An 18,787-nucleotide genomic window follows, 5' to 3' on the forward strand; every position below is an offset into this window, starting at 1 on the left:
GTTTTCCAGATGATATCCATAACATCTCCCAGTTGTTGGTGATTGCCTTATAAGAGAGCCTGATGGCACTCTCTGTTCCAAGAGAAGAGAACACATTCTCTTTTATCTGACCAAGACCAAGCAGGCAGAGCATGCTATTGACTTTGATAGGAAAGTAGGTTTTGCCTAAGCAGTGCTGCTGTTGCATACACATGACTTTGTGGATACTTCATCAAGGTGCAGAGAGGTATAGCAACCACAAATGATTCTTCCTCATGAATTTATAATCACTGTGTGGCTGTGATCACTACCTATGCTGTTGATTGCTAAGAATACAGGAAGCAGTCATAGTGCCTTTATTCTGGGCCTTACTGCTGTGACCTACCACATCAAGCCAGAAGGTGACTACTGAACTGTCCTCATAATCCATGCTGACATTCCAACAAACCATTGCCAACCAGAGGGCATAGTCCTGTTATCAGGTCCACTGCAAGAACAGCTGAGAAGGCGGAGGAGGAAAGGAAAGAGTAAGGGAAAGGTGAGGTGCAGAAAAAAGGGAAGAAACAACCAACAAATTTCCCTTCTAGTCAGGCTGGTTATTTTGGACTCCTCTGACTGCAGTGCTAATGAACCCCAATCTGCTATTCAGAAACTGTTGGACATCTCACCATCCTTTGTCACATATGTCCTCAGGTGACAATGTACACTTCAAGTTAATCACAAAAACAATATTCCAAAGCAACTTCAGAAAATAAATTGTCCAATATTTCTTATAAAAGTCAACTACCCAACATCGTTGTCGTGACTATCTTGCAGGCAGGTTTGTCTGGCCTACTATTCTAGTTGTGTTATGGCTGTTGGAAGGCTGCTGACCTTAGCTGGGTTGAGACTACAGACAGTTTTATAGGAAATCTTTTAATGTAGATCTAGCTCTGGAAACTAACAGTCTGGCCTCGGTCTGTAAGACTACAAGACATAGGAGCAGAATTAGATTATTCGGCTCCATCATCCAATAACTGAAATACTTCTCACCTCCAATCTTCTGCCTTCTCCCTGTAACCCTTAATCCCCTTACTAACCTATCTATCTCTGTTTTAAATATTCTCGATTTGGCTCCTACAGCCCTCTGTGGCAACGAGTTCCACAGAGTCCTCACCGTCGGATGAAGAAATCTCAGTTCTAAAGAGTCATCCCTTCACTGAGGCTGTGCCCTCAAGTCCTAGTTTTTTCTACCAGTGGAAACATCTTCTCTGCATCCACTCTATCCAGGTCTCTCAGTATTCTGTAAGTTTCAATTGGATCCCATTTCATCCTTCTAAACTCCACTGAGTACAGACCGAGAGTTCTCAACCACTCCCCATATGACAAGTTCTTCATGCCTGGGATCACTATTGCAAACAGCCTCTGGATCTTTTCCAATGCTAACACATCCTTCATTAAATATGGATCCCAAAAATGCTCACAATAGTCCAGAGCCTTATACAGCCTTAGCAGTGTATACAGGGGAATTTCGATTATCCGAACAAGATGAGCGGCACTATTTCATTCGGATAATTGATTATTCGGTTAATCGAGTAAATGACTTTCCTCTGGGGCTCAGATTTTTTAAGGTCTGCTCCCCATTCAGGAGACTGCAGCAGCACATAGCGCGTGAGATCCCGCCCCTCCGTCCAGCACTGCTACCGCCCGCGCCCCCCCGTTCTGGACCCTAAAACTGCCCCTCGCCTGCCCCCTGCCCCCACCCCGTCCAACATTGCCACCCACCCCATCTAACACCAGCCCCCACCTGAGCCCCGCCTCCCAACATCTGGTCTGCTCGCCCCTCACCCGCACCCAACATCGCCTCCCACCCCCCCAACAACACCCTCTTGCCTGCCCCTCAACACCACCCCACACCTGCCCCCTGCCCCCAACACCTGCCATTGCCCTGTCCAACATCGCCCATCACCCGCCTTTCAGCATCGCCCCCAACAGCGGTCCCACCTCCCCTCCCACTCCCCTGTCCACCACCCCCCCACCCAAGCCCCCCACTGTCCTGAAACCCCATCCACCATACCCTCCACCCACTCACCGGGGCAGTCAGACTGTAGACCAGCAACAAGACTGCTGGTGCTGCTGCTGTTGTAGCTGCCTATGTGGGGTAAATCTCCAAATAGCGCGTGCGCACGCGCGCGCGCACACACACACAGTCACAGCCACACACACACAACTTTTTACTGCAACTTTTTGACAGCTTCCATCTCTGCCCTGTATAGGACAATATTAGAGAGATTTTCTGGAGAAGGAGGGTTTAAGGTACTCCTCTCTGTAGAACTCCAGGGAAAGTGTGAGGAGAGAGAGAGTGGGCAGGCGGTTAGTCATTTGGAGACAGTGCCTGTTTAATCACTATAAACAAAATACGCGATCACGTTCAGGAACACATCTTTGATGTAATGTTTCTATCGGGACCTCCTGATCTCCTTCGGATAATCTGATTTTCGGGTAATTGCTATTCGGATAATCGATGTTCCTCTATATCTGCTTTTATTTTCTAGCTGTTTTGAAATGTACAATGTATTTGTATTCCTAGCTGACAACTGAACCTTAAGAGAATCCTGAACTTGAACTCCGAAGTCCCTTTGTCCTTCAGACTTCCAGAACCTTTCCCTGTTTAGAAAATAGTCTAGGCCTCTATTCTTTCTACCAAAGTATATAGCCTCACACGTTCCAACATCATATTCTGTCACTTCTTTGCCCATGTTCCTAGCCTATCCAAGTTCTTCTGCAGTCTCCCACTTCCTCAACACCATCCGTACCTCCACCTATGTTTGTGTTGTCTGCAAACTTAGAAACAGTGTCCTCAATTTGTTCTTCCAAATTATTAATATAAAAGTGAATTGCTGTGGTCCCAGAATTCTACTGGTCACTGGCTGCAATCCTGAAAAAGATACTTTTATCCACACTCTCTGCCTTCAAACAATCAGCCAGTCCTCTAACATATAAGTACTTTGTCCCTAACCCCATGATCGCTTATCTTACTTAACTTGTCAAAGACTTTCTGGAAAACCAAATAGATCACATTATTATGAAGTTGAAGGTATGCACTGTACCATAAGAGAGAGTGAATGTTGTTCTGAATTGAGAGATTATAAACACATTTGATATGTGTCAGCATGGGTTTCCTCTGGGTGCTCCAGTTTCCTCCCACAATCCAAAGATGTGCAGGTCAGGTGAATTGGCCATGTTAAATTGCCCGTAGTGTTAGGTGCAGTAGTCAGGGGTAAATGTAGGGGAATGGGTCTGGATGGGTTGTTCTTCAGAGAGTCGGTGTGGGCTTGTTGGGCTGAAGGGCCTGTTTCCACACTGTAGGGAATCTAATCTAATCTAGTCATGAGTAGATAGTAGTCCCAGAGTTTTGTGAATAATTGAAAATATGTAACATTTGGCTGTGAAATGGATATCTGAGTTTTGGTGCTATTTTGACAACAATTCAAATTTAACCAATCAGTTTAAATTATGCCCAAAGATACTAAAACACAATCAAGTTTGAATTTGTTATGTTGCTGACATCAAACCAATGAAATGATCCAATGTTGAGGGCAGTATAAAATGCGGACCTTTTAAAAATTGGTCAGCAAGCAACTGCCATAGAGACAGAAATATTGGAGAGCTAATATCTTTCTCTCCAAGAAATTAGGAAAAACTCCCTATCAAAGGTACCTTTTCTTATGAAACATACTCACAGTAAAAAGAAAGAAGATGACCTAAAGAGATTCTCAGCTGGAAGAAGAAAGACACTGAAGATGACAATGGCTGGGTGGCTGTGAAATTAAGTTGATGTAATTTTAATAAGTGTCTTTTTGGAACAGCATATTGTTATAGAGATGGATGCAGATAATAAGCAGTTCAGAGTAAGGAGGGATTAGAGTTTTGAATAGTTGTTTAATGTTCACTTTTAGAGTTAAAAAAATGGATGTTATTTTCTTTAAATAGTGGAATTTGTGAGTTCTCTGTCATTCATATTTTAACAGATTATGAGGCAAGGTGAGTCTTTCTGGGTGCATTTAGTTGGTTTAGTTAACAGAGGGGTTCACCTCTGTGTTGTAACACCATCCATTGGCTCTCTTTTGTCTAAATTTCTCATTACATCCTCAAAGTATTCTAACAGATTTGGCAGGCATGCCCTCTCCTTGATGAAGCCTTGTTGACTCCATTTTATTTTACCATGCACTTCAAAGTAGTCTGCAATCTCATCCTTAATAATGGACTCTAAAATCTTACCAATGACTGAGGTTAGGAAAACAAGCCTTTATTTTCCTATCTTCTGCCTCCCTCCCTTCTTAGAGACAAAAACAAAACTGCAGCTGTTGGAATCCGAGGTAGATAAGCAGGAGGTGGGAGAACACAGTACGCCAGGCAGCATCAGAACTGAAGAAGGGTTAAACCTGAACCGTTGACTTCTCCACCTCCTGATGCTGCCTGGCTTGCTGTGTTCTTCCAGCCTCCTGCTTGTCTACTTCGCTCCTTTCTTAAGCAGAGGTGTTAAATGAGCCAATTTCCAGTCCTCTAGGACACTCCCTGAATCCAGTGTCATAGACATATATTCATGTTTGCATTATTAATTTATCCTTTTTGTTATGAACACTGCACATTCAGTCACAGAGCATTTAATTCTGTCTTATGACTATTTTGTTTATGAATCCTAGCCTTTTTTGCTAACAGACTTTAAGTTTATATTCACAGTCCCTTCCTGCACCCAAATCAGGCAATCTCCAATTTTGCTCCAATTAATCTTCTATGATGTGGAGGTGCTGGTGTTGGACTGGGGTGGACAAAGTTAAAAATTTTCTAGCAACTGGAATAATCAGATTATGTAATTGTTTAGCTTCTTTCATTTCTTTATATAAATCCTCATATACTTGAGACTGGAATCCTGCAGACTTTTAATAATAAAAATGAACATGAATCTAACAAGAAAAACAATACATTTTACCTCAGTATTTTCACGTTCACTGAAAATAATTTTAAAACAAAAAGTATCCTAAATCTTTTAATGATATACAGTAGTCTGATTCTTAGTACAAGTTTTCTTTTGATGTTAAAATTCTTTTACAGTATGCTGATTAATGTCTATACAAATGAGAAAATTGAACTTGAAGAATGTTCTGTAATCAGTGTAATCATCAGAATGTCAGAATCTCAACTAGGGAATGTGACCAATTTTTTGGTAGAAGTTTGATTCTGGCAAGTTGAATTGTGAGCCAATGGAATGATTGCAGTAAGAAAACTCAATGTAACTGGGTTTTAGATACTATCCACTTGGGTTGAAAATTCTCTGATCTTTTTCACAGGATCAGTTGACTTTCAAAGAATTGTGTTGATGTATCCAGTGGAAGAAAATGAAAATCTGAACCCATCCAGAATTTAACTTTGGAGGAACCATAGCCAGTGCCTGTATTCAAGTATAGGTTATTTCCTTTCAGTTTAGATGAGGGAGCCGACTGCAGAGAGGATGTATGAATTAACCACAGAACCACAGAAGCAGCAGGGGAGAATTATGAAATGGTGGGATAATTAAGGAAATGGACACAGTTCTCTCCAGCAATAGCAGAGAATCCCACAGACTGTGCTTCCTATCAAATGACAAAGTTCAGGACATCCCTTCCAGGCTAGACTTCCAGACTGGAGAAAAACTTGGAGTGGGAAATGAAAGATCCAGTTGTCCACATCTCTTTTGTTTAGTAACAAAATAGGTAAGACTCGGAAAGCTGTTATGCAAAGGGGTTATGAGTGACTCAGGGCAAAAAAACCCACAAATATCTTTAGATTGCTACCTGAGCCACATGCAAGTTGGTGTAGGGTGCATTAGATTAGAGAGATAAATGTATGGTTCAAAGATTGGTATGGGACAAATGGCCTCTGATTTATTGCACACCAGTATTGGGGAAAGAGAGATGTCTAAGACACCCTAAACAAACCAAAGATAACAGATAAGCAAGGTGCTAATGGGAGGAAGGATTTCATAACAATCTCTTTATCATGAGGCACAAAGTATTTGACAACCTAAATGGATTAAAGGCAAGCAAGTCATCAGGTCACAAAGGCCTGCAACTAAAGGTTTTAGTGAAAGTGACTGTAGAGATAGAGGAGGCATTCTAGAACTCACTGGTTTCCTGGAGGATTGTAGCAAATGGAAAAAAACGCTAATGTGATGATCTTGTTCAAGAAGAGAGTGAGACAGAAAGACAAAACTATAGAGCAGTTAGCCTAACCTCTGACATCATGAAAATGCTAGAGCCCGTTATTAAGGAAGAAATCAGGCATTTAGAAACACTCAACATAATTAAGCACAGTCAACATTGTTTGGTGAAGGAGAGATCTTGTTTCACAAAGTTTAGACCAGAAAGCTTATCTGTTATCTTTGGTTTGTTTAGGGTGTCTTAGACGTCTCTCTTTCTGGTGTGCAATAAATCAGAGGCCATTTGTCCCATACCAATCTTTGACAGATTTAATATATTTGAATTTTCAAAAGGTATTCAGTAAAGTGCCACATAAAAACTTATTGCACAAGATTATGGTATTGGGGGTAATGAATTGGCATGAATTGAGAGCTTGCTAACATAGAAGTCAGAGTCAAGATTAATTCAGGTTGGAAAGACATAACCTAGTAGAGTGATAAAAGGATCACTCCTACGGCCTCAATTATTTACTAAACATATCATTGATGAGGAAGAAGCAGAGAGTTCTGTATTCAAATTTACTGACAATTCAACAAAAGGGTGCAAGGGCTCATTGTGATGAGGACATCAGGAATAAAGAAGAAAGGTTTGATCTTTCAAGACCAGTGAAACAGGTTAGGCCATTATTCATTAGAGTTTAGAAGAATGAAGATTGATTTTATTGAAACATAAAAGATTCTGAAAGGCCTTGACAAGTTAGATGTGAAAAAGAAGTTTCTACTAGTTGCGAGTCTCAAACTAGAAAACATCGTCACAGAATACAAGAATGCTCATTTACAACTGAGATGAAAAGGAATTTATGTTTCCAGACGGCAATGAATGTATGAAATTCTTTACCCCAGAGAATTGTGGAGGCTGGATGATGGGAAGTATTTAAAGAGGAAGTAGATAGATTTTTGGAATATCAAGGCGCTGACAGCTATATGAGCTGGAGAACAGAGACGTTGAGGCCTGGAGCAGATCACTCAAGATCTCATTGAATGACAAGACAGGCTTGAGGGGCCAAATGACTGACATCTGCTCCTATTTCTTAAATTCTTTTGGTTCTAATGTCCACATACTTTGCTTTTGGCAGATTTGCCCATCAGCCAAGGAAATGGTCAAAGCAGTACAAATCATGACCAAAAATGTTAGAACTGCACACCCGGTATGTCAGCTTCTGAAAAGTGTAATGGTAAATCATCCTTTTGGCCGGAGTTCAGTTTGTGTTGAAGAATGATGCATTGCATCATTACACTATTTCTAACTTCTGTGTTAAAATTTCAAGTTGTTGCAAGTTATCTAGTTATTGAATAAATTGGGACAATAGCTGACTGCAGTATAGTTATTAGCTCAGGTTATGCAATTCCAATTCCAGCATGCCAATGCCAAATGATTAATCATGTTTTCCAGGATTGGAAACTCAGTACTGATTAAAATGACAGGAAAATGTGATGTTGACAAATGACTCTTTCTTTAAAAGAAATAGGTGGGAGGAGAACACTTGTCACTTTTTAGTCCGGCTTCATCTGACATTACTCGAGCATTGAAAATGTTGAGATTCAGATAGCATTAGCAAGCAAAACTGTAATCTCTCTTAAAATATGACCAAGAACCTTGCCAAGTGTAAAATGCACACCCATGTATCATTTCCAATCCGTATTATGAGCAGAGGAGTTTCTGGAAATTGATAATACCTCTTGTACATTTGTTAATGTTTGATTCATTTATTCCAAAGGTTCCCAGGCTGACTTTCCTGCTTGCATCTACAATAACTTGAGGTCATCCAAAACTCTGCTGCCTGACGTCATTTGAACTAAGTCCTGTTCACCTGTCACCTCTGCAGTTGCTGACCTAAGGTGGTTACCAGTTAGGCAACATCTCGATCTTAATGCTCCTCTCCTTGTTTGCAAATCCCACCTTGGCCTTATCCCTACTTACTTCTATCATCTCCTCCAGCACTACAAGCTCTGTGCTCCTCCAATTCAGGTATCTTGAAAACCCTTGGTTTTTACACGTACATCATTGGCATTTGTACCTTCTTCCCCCTTGGTTTTTGGATAGCCACACAAAAAGTCACTGTGCAATAGGGAAGCTAAGCATTATACAGATGCATCAAGTTGAATAAAACTCCTGTTAAGTAAAACTGACACAACATCAGTAAAGTTCTGAAAAGGGATGAAAACTACTTTCCGTACAAAACATTGTTAAAGTCAATTTGCAAATTTACCTGAATGTAACATAGGCTGGATTCCATTGGTTAATAAGAAGTGGCAAGAAAGCTTTGAGTTCAGCGTAATTGAAGTCAGACTAAAATGAAAATGAAGTGCATTATGAACCAAGGACTGTCAAAATTGGAATATTGGTCCCCAGTAAGTAAGTGTCACAGTCTTCATACTATTGAACCACTATGGTCCACATGTTACATGATGCATTCATAGTACTATTTGGAAGGGAGGTGCAGGATATTGACTGATCAGAAATGATGGAACAGTGACATAATTCCAAGTCAGAATGATGTGTAGCTTGGAACTGAATTACCAGATGGTGTTGTTCCTATACTTATGCTTCTCTTGTCCTTCTGGGTACCAGGTGTTTCAGGTTAGGAAGGTGAAATACACATCTAGACACAAATCTTGGCTTTATTTACCAAATGCAGTATGTATTTCCCCTACTTCCCAAACACCTGATATCCCAGCAGTCTTCCTTTATAAATGATTTAGGTACTTAATTAACCAATGACCTTTGCTTGTGTCTTTTAAAAATATCACTAGTACACCACTAACAGTGTTGAGGCAAAGTATATGTTGGGACAATAATAGAATCAACAGGTTATTTATTTTACAAGTTAAGTAAGATCCAAGTTAATTTTTGCAGGGATTTCAGTCAGACCCTACGTTATTAAAGTAAATATTGTACTTGTAGGAATGCGGTGAAATCGGTTAGCTTGTACAATTTCACAAACTGAACCCTAGCCTCAGACTTCACCAATCCATCAGATGGGAGAAGTTAAAATTGTAACTTTTGCGTGTTGTGTTACCATATGCTAGTGGCTTATTAGGATACAATGCTGCCTTCAATATCGGCTTTCTGCTCTGTAAAAGCAAAACTTTAATCAGATTAGATCAGTCTAGTGGACTGCAGTAACAAAACACAAAATCAAACAGTTAACAGAAACTTGCTAAATTAAAACCATTCTCTTTTCTAGATCTGCTCTAATCACTGAGTTCAGAGATGTTATTGCACATCTCTGGAGCAGGTGGAACTTTTATCCCAATCTGGTGGCTCAGAAAGTAGGGATACTATCACTGCACCAGAAGAGCATTTAATTTTGATTTCTTAATGGAAAATAAGTTTTAACGAAAAGAGCATTTGGCTTAACAACAATAATGCAGTTTATTGTTTGATAGTATTGGTTAATTTTCATTCACGAGCATCCACTCCCTCAACTACCGATGCTCAGTAGCAGCAATGTGAACTATCGACAATATGCACTGCAGAAATTCACCAAAGATCCTCAGATGACAACTTTCAAATCCATGACCACTTCCATCTAGAAGGACAAGGGCAGCAGATAAACAGAAACACCACCACCTTCAAGTTCACCTCCAAGCCACTCACCATCCTGACCTGGAAATATATCGCCATTCTTTCACTGTCACTGGATCAAAATCCTGGAATTCACTCCCTAGTGGAGTTGTGGCTCAACTGACAGCAGTTGGATTTCAGCAGCTCAAGAAGGCAGCTCTCCACCACCTTCAAAACAGCAACAAGGGACGGGTAATAAAGGCTGACCCATCCATCATTACACACACCCCACAAATGAATAAATAAAATAAAATTACGTTGACTCAATATGGATAAGCAGAAAGACTACCAGGAGCCAGAGATGAGGCACCCAACCACTGTGTGATATTGTCAGATTGTGTGGAGCTTAATACAGGTTCAGTATTAACTCTTTCAGAATCATGACCTTGCACTACAGAGATCTTGCAAAAGTCTGTAAATTTTTTTTTCATTAAAGATGATCAAGTGAGTGTAAAGTTAGAAATCAATTTATTTACTCCAATGTTACCGAACTGAACTAGTTTTCTGAACATTATTTTAGTCCAAGGGAGAACGTTAACAGTTCATAAAAGTCAAACAAAAATCACATAGAACCACATCAAGATGAAATAAAAATGTACAGTTTGTATTTTTTTTAAGTACTGCCTTCCTCAGGCTGAATGACTTTCAAATCAACCTGACCGTACAATGAATTAGGATTTTTTTTCTCTTAAGTATTATTTTTCATGAAACCAGGTGAAAGAAAAATGGTAGAACAGCTGTCAGGTACAAGAGCCACTGCTGCTTAGGTACTGTCTGGTTGATGTTTCAGGAGGATTAGCTAATTTCCAAAATGACCCTTCTCCTGAATCTTTCTCAGTTCTGATGACCCCACTTCCAATTGAATGTAACACCTGAAACTCTAACCTATTTGCTTTCAGATATATGTTTCCAGCAATATCTTTTCTATCTGATTTCAAACACTTTTCATTCATTTTTCTTTGTAATGGTTTCCCACTGCTACCACAGCAACTCTTTTAGTTACCATTTGCTTTCTTTCCCAATATAAATACATTCATTGTAGATTTTACTGCATGCAATAGTTATTTATTTATTGAAAACTTGTTGAGTGTCCCATTTGCACTATGTTCTTGATGCAAGCCAAATAAGCTACTTATCTCTCTGTTTAATTAATATATTTATGATGTATCCTTGTTAAAACAAAACAGATAAAATAACATCAAGAGCAGAGGCTTGCATTCATATAGTATCCTTAACATCCCAAGGCATTTACTGAAATGTCACCATCCTGCATGGACCAGTTGGCCAGAATATCTGCAGACATCTTTAACCTCTCATTACTATGTGAAGTTCCCACCTGTTTCAAGAACACCACTATCATCTTGGTGTCTAAGAAAAATCAGGCAAAGTGCTGTAATGATTACTGCCCAGTGCCTCTGACATCCAGCTTTATGAAGTGCTTTGAGAGGGTTAGTAATAACACACATCAACTTCAGCCTCCTAGATTGCCTTGATCCCCTACAATTCGCCTATCATCACAACAGGTCCATGGCAGACACCAACTCCCTGGCTCGACATTCATCCCTAGAACATCTGGATAATAAGGCCACCTACATCAGACTCTTACTTATTGACTTTAGCTATGTGTTCGACATCATAATTCCAACAAAATTCATCTCCAAACTCTGAGACCTAGAATTCTGCTCTCCACTCTGTAACTGAATCCTCAATTTCCTGACCCGCAGACTATGGTCAATAAGGATAGATGACAACATCTCCTCCACGATGTTCCTCGAAACTGGTGCACTGCAAGGCTGCATACTCAGCCTCTGACTATATACATTATATACTCACAGCTGCGTGGCCACCACCACCATAGTGAGGTCAGCAATCCAGGAAACACTTACAAATGACACAATGTGAATGATGCAAATGCTATGAGGACTGGATTTCTCAATGCAAGACTTCAGCCTGTGAGTGATTGTCTGACCTGGATAACCACAGTCACAATTTGAGTTGATCTTCATGTTTTAGCTATAGGGTAAGGTGATCATATTTTCCACTGCACACCACCCTCATGTGTTTAATAATTGCTCAGAATTTCTGTGGAAGATTGAAACCTAGAACATGACAGGACAGTTACTACTTAACTGTTAGTAATATTTGCAGTCCAGGAGTTGAACTTTACCGAGCTACATTAGTCTGTAAGATGCACAGTTTTCCAGTAGGAGTGTATTGTGCTGAGTAATTGGGTTGATTCTGAGGTCCTGTATCCTTTGGTAGTGTTTTGTTAGCTGTCAATTCATGGTGGTTTTTGAGGAGGATTTTTGAAAAACATAATTTCAAATATTGACAGTCAAGATAATCATGTTCAAAGAAAATCGACAAATGGGAAACAATTCGAGTCTCTGTCTTTAAATGTTGGAATTATGACAAGCTGCACTTTACATCGCAATGTAAATATCCACCATGATATCTCTGTAACATACTGCCCAGTCTCCCATCCCCCCACCACCACCACCGGTCACATCAACTCTTTAAGTTGCTTCTGCTGATGAGTAGGACAAGAAAGTAGATTCAGGTTCTTAGTCCAATCCAAACAGAATGTGGATTGAGCCCATACTTTTGGCACCAATCTGATGTACGCCAGACAAATGAGCCAACGAACTATGAGCCACGGTCTGAGATGCTGGGGCAACATGCACTTTAATATAGAACACAGCCTGGAATTTTGGATACTGATGGTAAAGTTTCCAATTCCATTCCAATTACATTGCTGAGCTGGTATTTGTCCCACTTTAATGCCTGACATCGGCATGCTTGGAAGCATTTAGAAGTTAACATTCAAGTCAATGAATGTTATAGAAACACTTTTCTTTGCCATGGCGACCTGGACTGAAATTTGAACCCAGTATTTAGAAGAAGGAACCCTACCCATTGCATCGGAAGAACTCCTTGTAATAATTGCATTGAAGTTAGCAAGAGAAGGTTGCCACGTTGAATGGGATTTGGTATGTGTGAGAATGCGGGTATTGAAATTTTACCTGTGTTGTAGGTTACTGATGGTGGAAACTGTGAGTTGGTCAGGAGAACATTAGAATAAGCTGTTCATTCACCTGTTTCCTTTACTTTCCGAAAAGGTTTTTACCATCTCCCTTTGTGCACCATCACTTAAAGGGCTGTAATAGCTCAAGAAGAATGCTCACTGACACCTCTTCAGGTATAGCCTATAAATTCTACCTGAATAAGGGTGTTCTTGTCCCAGGAACTGGTCTTAACAGCTTGAGGCACAATCAACAATTGTGGAGAGAAAGATGCTTGGGAGTGCATAGATTTAGAATACTTTCAGCCATAAAGTTCAACGTCAAGTGCAGGCCAGAATGCCCTGACACCTCAAACATAGCTAGTCTGGCTGCAAACCTCACTCATAGAGTCATAGAGGTATACAGCATAGAAACAGACCCTTTGGTTCAACCCGTCCATGCTGACCAGATATCCCAACCTAATCTAGTCCCACCTGCCAGCACCCAGCCCATATCTCTCCAAACTCTTCCTATTCATATACCCATCCAAATGCCTCGTAAATGTTGCAATTGTACCAGCCACCACCACTTCCTCTGGCAGCTCATTCCATACACGTACCACCCTCTGTGTGAAAAAGTTGCCCAGTAGGGCTCTTTTATAGCTTTCCCCTCTCACCCTAAACCTATGCCCTCTAGTTCTAGACTCCCCGACCCCAGGGAAAAGACATTGCCTATTTACCCTATCCATGCCCCTTATAATTTTGTAAACCTCTATAAGGTCACCCCTCAGCCTCCAACGCTCCAGGGAAAACAGCCCCAACCTATTCAACCTCTCCCTATAGCTCAAATCCTTCAACCCTCTTAACATGCTTGTAAATCTTTTCTGAACCCTTTCAAGTTTCACAACATCTTTCCGACAGGACGAAGACCAGAATTGCATGCAATATTCCAACAGTGGCCTAACCAATGTCCTGTACAGCCGCAACATGACCTCCCAACTCCTGTACTCAATACTCTGACCAATAAACAACAGCATACCAAACACCTTCTTCACATAGATATAATGAAACATGTTTTCCTCTGAATCTTATCTGCAGTCCTCCCTGATATAATGCCAATGGATAGGGATTGTAAAAACAAAGGAAATAGGAGCAGAAGTTGTTCATTTGGCCCTTCAAGCGCAGTCTATCATTCAACAAGATCATGAAGGATTATCCAACTCAGTATCCTGTTCTTATTTTCTCCCCATACTCTTTGGCATTTAGCCCTAAGAATTATATCTAAGTTCATCTTGAAAACATTCACTATCTAGGCAGATTCTATGGCAGAGAGTTTCATATACTTATCACATTTCTCCTCATCTCAGCACTAAATGATCTACCCTCAACTTTAGATTGTGATTGCTTAAACCATTAGCTTTGCACCACCAACAGTGGAATTTCTCACGTGAAGTTACATCAGACCCATGACAATATGTACACTAAAATATAAATGAAATATTGGAATTCTACTTCTTCCCCCTTGTACTACAGCAATAAATTCAGACTTGAAATTTAAAAAAGAAACACAGCAAAATAACCAGTAAAAGCCAGTATCCTGTCACCAAGTCACCCTTTATTTACACATGCATAATATATGACACTTACTCAGCTCAGAGCTGGCTCTGAGAATGAACAGAACCCCTGACGCTCCTGTCTATGCCTGTCAGCTAGGACTCCTTGATTGGACCAGGTTAACAGCCTCAGTCAGGGAACTCATGTTCTGGCTGATCTTAATCCAATCAATACACACAGGAAACGATCAATCAGTCTACAAAGAGACCAAGAAACAGAAGCAATACAGACCTCTTAAAGCTAGAAACTACAGTACTATTGAGGTTCCAAGCCTATTCCTTTTCAAATCAATCAGTACCAATCTTCCAGTAATAAGCTCACAAGCAAATACTCTGAAGGCCATCATGCCTCAGGTGAGGAGAGAAGTTAAGAAGAAGAATCCTTCATGGTAACCTCAGCCAGTTGGTATCTCTCTGCATCTCAAAACCAACCATCCAGTCAACTGAGATGATGTATGAGCATTGGATGGATGGCATAGCTGTAAACTCTCAGATCAAAATGTGAATATATTACCTCTTTTACTGAATAGCTTGCTGCTCAACTGACCATTCTCTCAGTGGTAAGCAATACAAAAGTTCCTTTTCAAAGCAGTTACTGATTACTGACAGCAAGGGAAGGGACTAGGATTTATAATCTTTTCACATCGCTGGTGATGTATTCAAGAAGGAATTAGCTCATTATCTGAAATACTGATTATCTGAAATACAGAAAGGTGGAGGATAATCATGAGAATGTAGTTGAATGGCTTGGGTGAATGTTCCTGATTTCCAGTATAGTCATGACAGGCCTCTCTCTGTGCTGTAATCATGTGGTTATTCTGAATATGAATGTGATGTATATGTCATCATTGATAGAGTGATTTTATGAAAGAAGGACAGCGTGGGACTAATGGAACAAAATGGCCTGTGAAGATCAACTTACTCTGAAGCTCTTGCGACACTGCATCCAGGTCTTGGGAGTTAGATGGCTTGCATTGATGATGATAATTATCCACTTTTGGTGCCTTTTTAGTGGCTGATTGAAGAGAGCTATGAAAAAATATAATCTCTCTCCTCCTATTTATAAGACCATAAAACATAAGAGCAGAAATTGGCCATTCAGCCCATCGAGTCTGCTCCACCATTCAATCATGACTTATATATTTCTCGATTTGGAGATACCAGTGTTGGACTGGAGTGTACATAGTTAAAAATCACACACCAGGTTATAGTCCAACAGGTTTAATTGGAAGCAGGTAAAAACAATGACTGCAGATACTGGAAACCAGATTCTGGATTAGTGGTGCTGGAAGAGCACAGCAGTTCAGGCAGCATCTGAGGAACAGTAAAATTGATGTTTCGGGCAAAAGCCCTTCATCAGGAATAAAAGCAGAGAGCCTAAAGGGTGGAGAGATGAGCTAGAGGAAGATGGGTGGGGAGAAAGTAGCAGAGAGTACAAGAGGTGAGTGGGGGAGGATATGAAGGTGATAGGTCAGGGAGGAGGGTGGAGTCGATAGGTGGAAAAGAAGATAGGCAGGTAGGACAAGTCATGGGGAAAGTGCTGAGCTGGAAGTTTGGAACTAGGGTGAGGTGGGGGTAGGGGGAATGAGGAAACTGTTGATGTCCACATTGATGCCCTGGGGTTGAAGTATTCCGAGGTGGAAGATGAGGCGTTCTTCCTCCAGGCGTTTGGTGGTGAGGGAGCAGTGGTGAAGGAGGCCCAGGACTTCCATGTCCTCGGCAGAGTGGGAGGGGGAGTTGAAGTGTTGCGCCAGAGGGTGGTGTGGTTGATTGGTGCGGGTGTCCTGGAGATGTTCCCTAAAGCGCTTTGCTAAGAGGCGTCCAGTCTCCCCAATGTAGAGGAGACTGCATCGGGAGCAACGGATACAATAAGTGATATTAGTGGATGTGCAGGAAAACTTTGATGGATGTGGAAGGCTCCTTTAGGGTCTTGGATGGAGGTGAGGGAGGAGGTGTGGGCGCAGGTTTTGCAATTCCTCCAGTGGCAGGGGAAGGTGCCAGGATGGGAGGGTGGGTTGTAGGGGGGGGCGTGGACCTGACCAGGTAGTCACGGAGGGAACGGTCTTTGCAGAAGGCGGAAAGGGGTGGGGAGGGAAATATATCCCTGGTGGTGAGGTCTGTTTGGAGGTGGCAGAAATGTTGGCTGATGATTTGGTTTATGTGAAGGTTGGTAGGGTGGAAGGTGAGCACCAGGGGCGTTCTGTCCTTGTTACGGTTGGAGGGGTGGTGTCTGAGGGCGGAGGTGAGGGATGTGGACGATACGTGTTGGAGGGCATCTTTAACCATGTGGGAAGGGAAATTGCGGTCTCTAAAGAAGGAGGCCATCTGGTGTGTTCTGTGGTGGAACTGGTCCTCCTGGCAGCAGATCCGGCGGAGGCGGAGGATTTGGGAATACGGGATGGCATTTTTGCAAGAGGTAGGGTGGGAATAGGTGTAATCCAGGTAGCTGTGGGAGTCAGTAGCTTTGTAAAAAATGTCAGTGTCAAGTCGGTTGTCATTAATGGAAATGGAGAGGTCCAGGAAGGGGAGGGAGGTGTCAGAGATGGTCCAGGTAAATTTAAGGTCAGGGTAGAATGTGTTGGTGAAGTTGATGAATTGCTCAATCTCCTCGCGGGAGCACGAGGTGGCGTGAATGCAGCCATCAATGTAGCGGAGGAAGAGGTGAGGAGTGGTGCCGGTGTAATTACAGAAGATCGACTGTCCTACGTAGCCAACAAAGAGACAGGCATAGCTGGGGCCCATACGTGTGCCCATGGCTATCCCTTTGGTCTGGAGGAAGTGGGAGGATTCAAAGGAGAAATTGTTAAGGGTGAGGACCAGTTCGGCCAAACGAATGAGAGTGTTGGTGGAAGGGCACTGTTGGGGATGTCGGGAGAGGAAAAAACGGAGGGCTTGGAGGCCCTGGTCATGGCGGATGGAGATGTAGAGGGATTGGATATCCATGGTGAAGATGAGGCGTTGGGGGCCGGGGAAAGGGAAGACTTAGAGGAGGTGGAGGGCTTGGGTGGTGTCTCGAACATATGTGGGGAGTTCCTGGACTAGGGGGAAATAGGACAGTGTCGAGGTAGGTAGAAATGAGTTCAGTGGCGCAGGAGCATGCTGAGACAATGGGTCGGCCAGGGTGGTCAGGCTTGTGGATCTTGGGAAGGAGATAGAACCGGGCAGTGAGGGGTTCCCGGACTATGAGGTTGGAAGCTGTGGGTGGGAGATCTCCTGAGGTGATGATGTTCTGTATGGTCTGGGAGTTGATAGTTTGGTGATGGGGGTGGGGTCATGGTTGAGGGGGCGGTAGGAAGAGGTGCCCTCGAGTTGGCGTTTGACTTCAGCGGTGTAGAGATCAGTGTGCCAGACTACCACTGCGCCCCCTTTATCTGCTGGCTTGATGGTGAGTTCAGGATTGGAGCAGAGGGATTGGAGGACTGTGCATTGTGAGGGTGAGAGTTTGGAGTGGGGGAGGGAGGTAGACAGGTTGAGGCGGTTAATGTCCCGGCGGCAGTTGGAAATGAAGAGGTCGAGGGCAGGTAATAGGCCAGTGCGGGGTGTCCAGGTGGATGCACTGTGTTGGAGGTGGGCGAAGGGGTCCTTGGAAGGTGGGCGGGAGTCCTGATTGTGAAAATAAGCTCGGAAGCGGACGCGGCGGAAGAAGTGTTCGACGTCACGGCGTGTATTAAATTCATTGATGCATGAGCGGAGTGGGATGAAGGTGAGTCCTTTGCTGAGGACTGATCGTTCATCCTCAGTGAGGGGGAGGTCTGGAGGGATGGTGAAAACTCAGCAGGGCTGGGAGCTGGGATCTGGTGTGGGTGTGGAGCTGGGAGTGGTGGCAGAGCCGGTAACTGGACTGGGTATGATGGTGGGGGGAATGGGGGTGGAGTCATGAGCAGGAGTGGTGTTCCCTTCAGGGTTCTGGGGGCCGGGACTGCTGACAGTGGGATCTGTGGGGGCATGCCAGCAGAATGCAGGTGAGTGGCGTTGGTGGGGGCGGAAGTGGTGGGCAACACGGCAGTAGGGGTGGCGGAAGTCACTGAGCATGTGACATCAGCAATGATGTGAGGGGCGGAAGTGATGGCACGTGTGATGCATGAGGAATTGTGAGTGGCGGAAGTGGCTGTGGGAGTGGCCATGATAGGGCGGAAGTGACATCATCAGTCAGCGTGGGGATGGCAGCTGTACGAGCCACATGGCTAATGGCGTCCGAGCAGTTCCAGAGGCCGGGGGAATCTTCTGGAATGTTTGAGGACCGCTGGTTATGGAGGTGGGTAGATAAAAGTTTGTTGTACTTACAGTTTTTGATGTTTGAGATGGAGTTGAAATAATGTTTGTTGCAAGTATGAATTAATTGGAAGCACACTAGCTTTTGGAGCGACGCTGATGAGGGAGCGTTGCTCCGAAAGCTAGTGTGCTTCCAA

This window comes from Chiloscyllium punctatum, chromosome 2 (genome assembly GCF_047496795.1).
Source record: "Chiloscyllium punctatum isolate Juve2018m chromosome 2, sChiPun1.3, whole genome shotgun sequence".
NCBI lineage: Eukaryota > Metazoa > Chordata > Chondrichthyes > Orectolobiformes > Hemiscylliidae > Chiloscyllium > Chiloscyllium punctatum.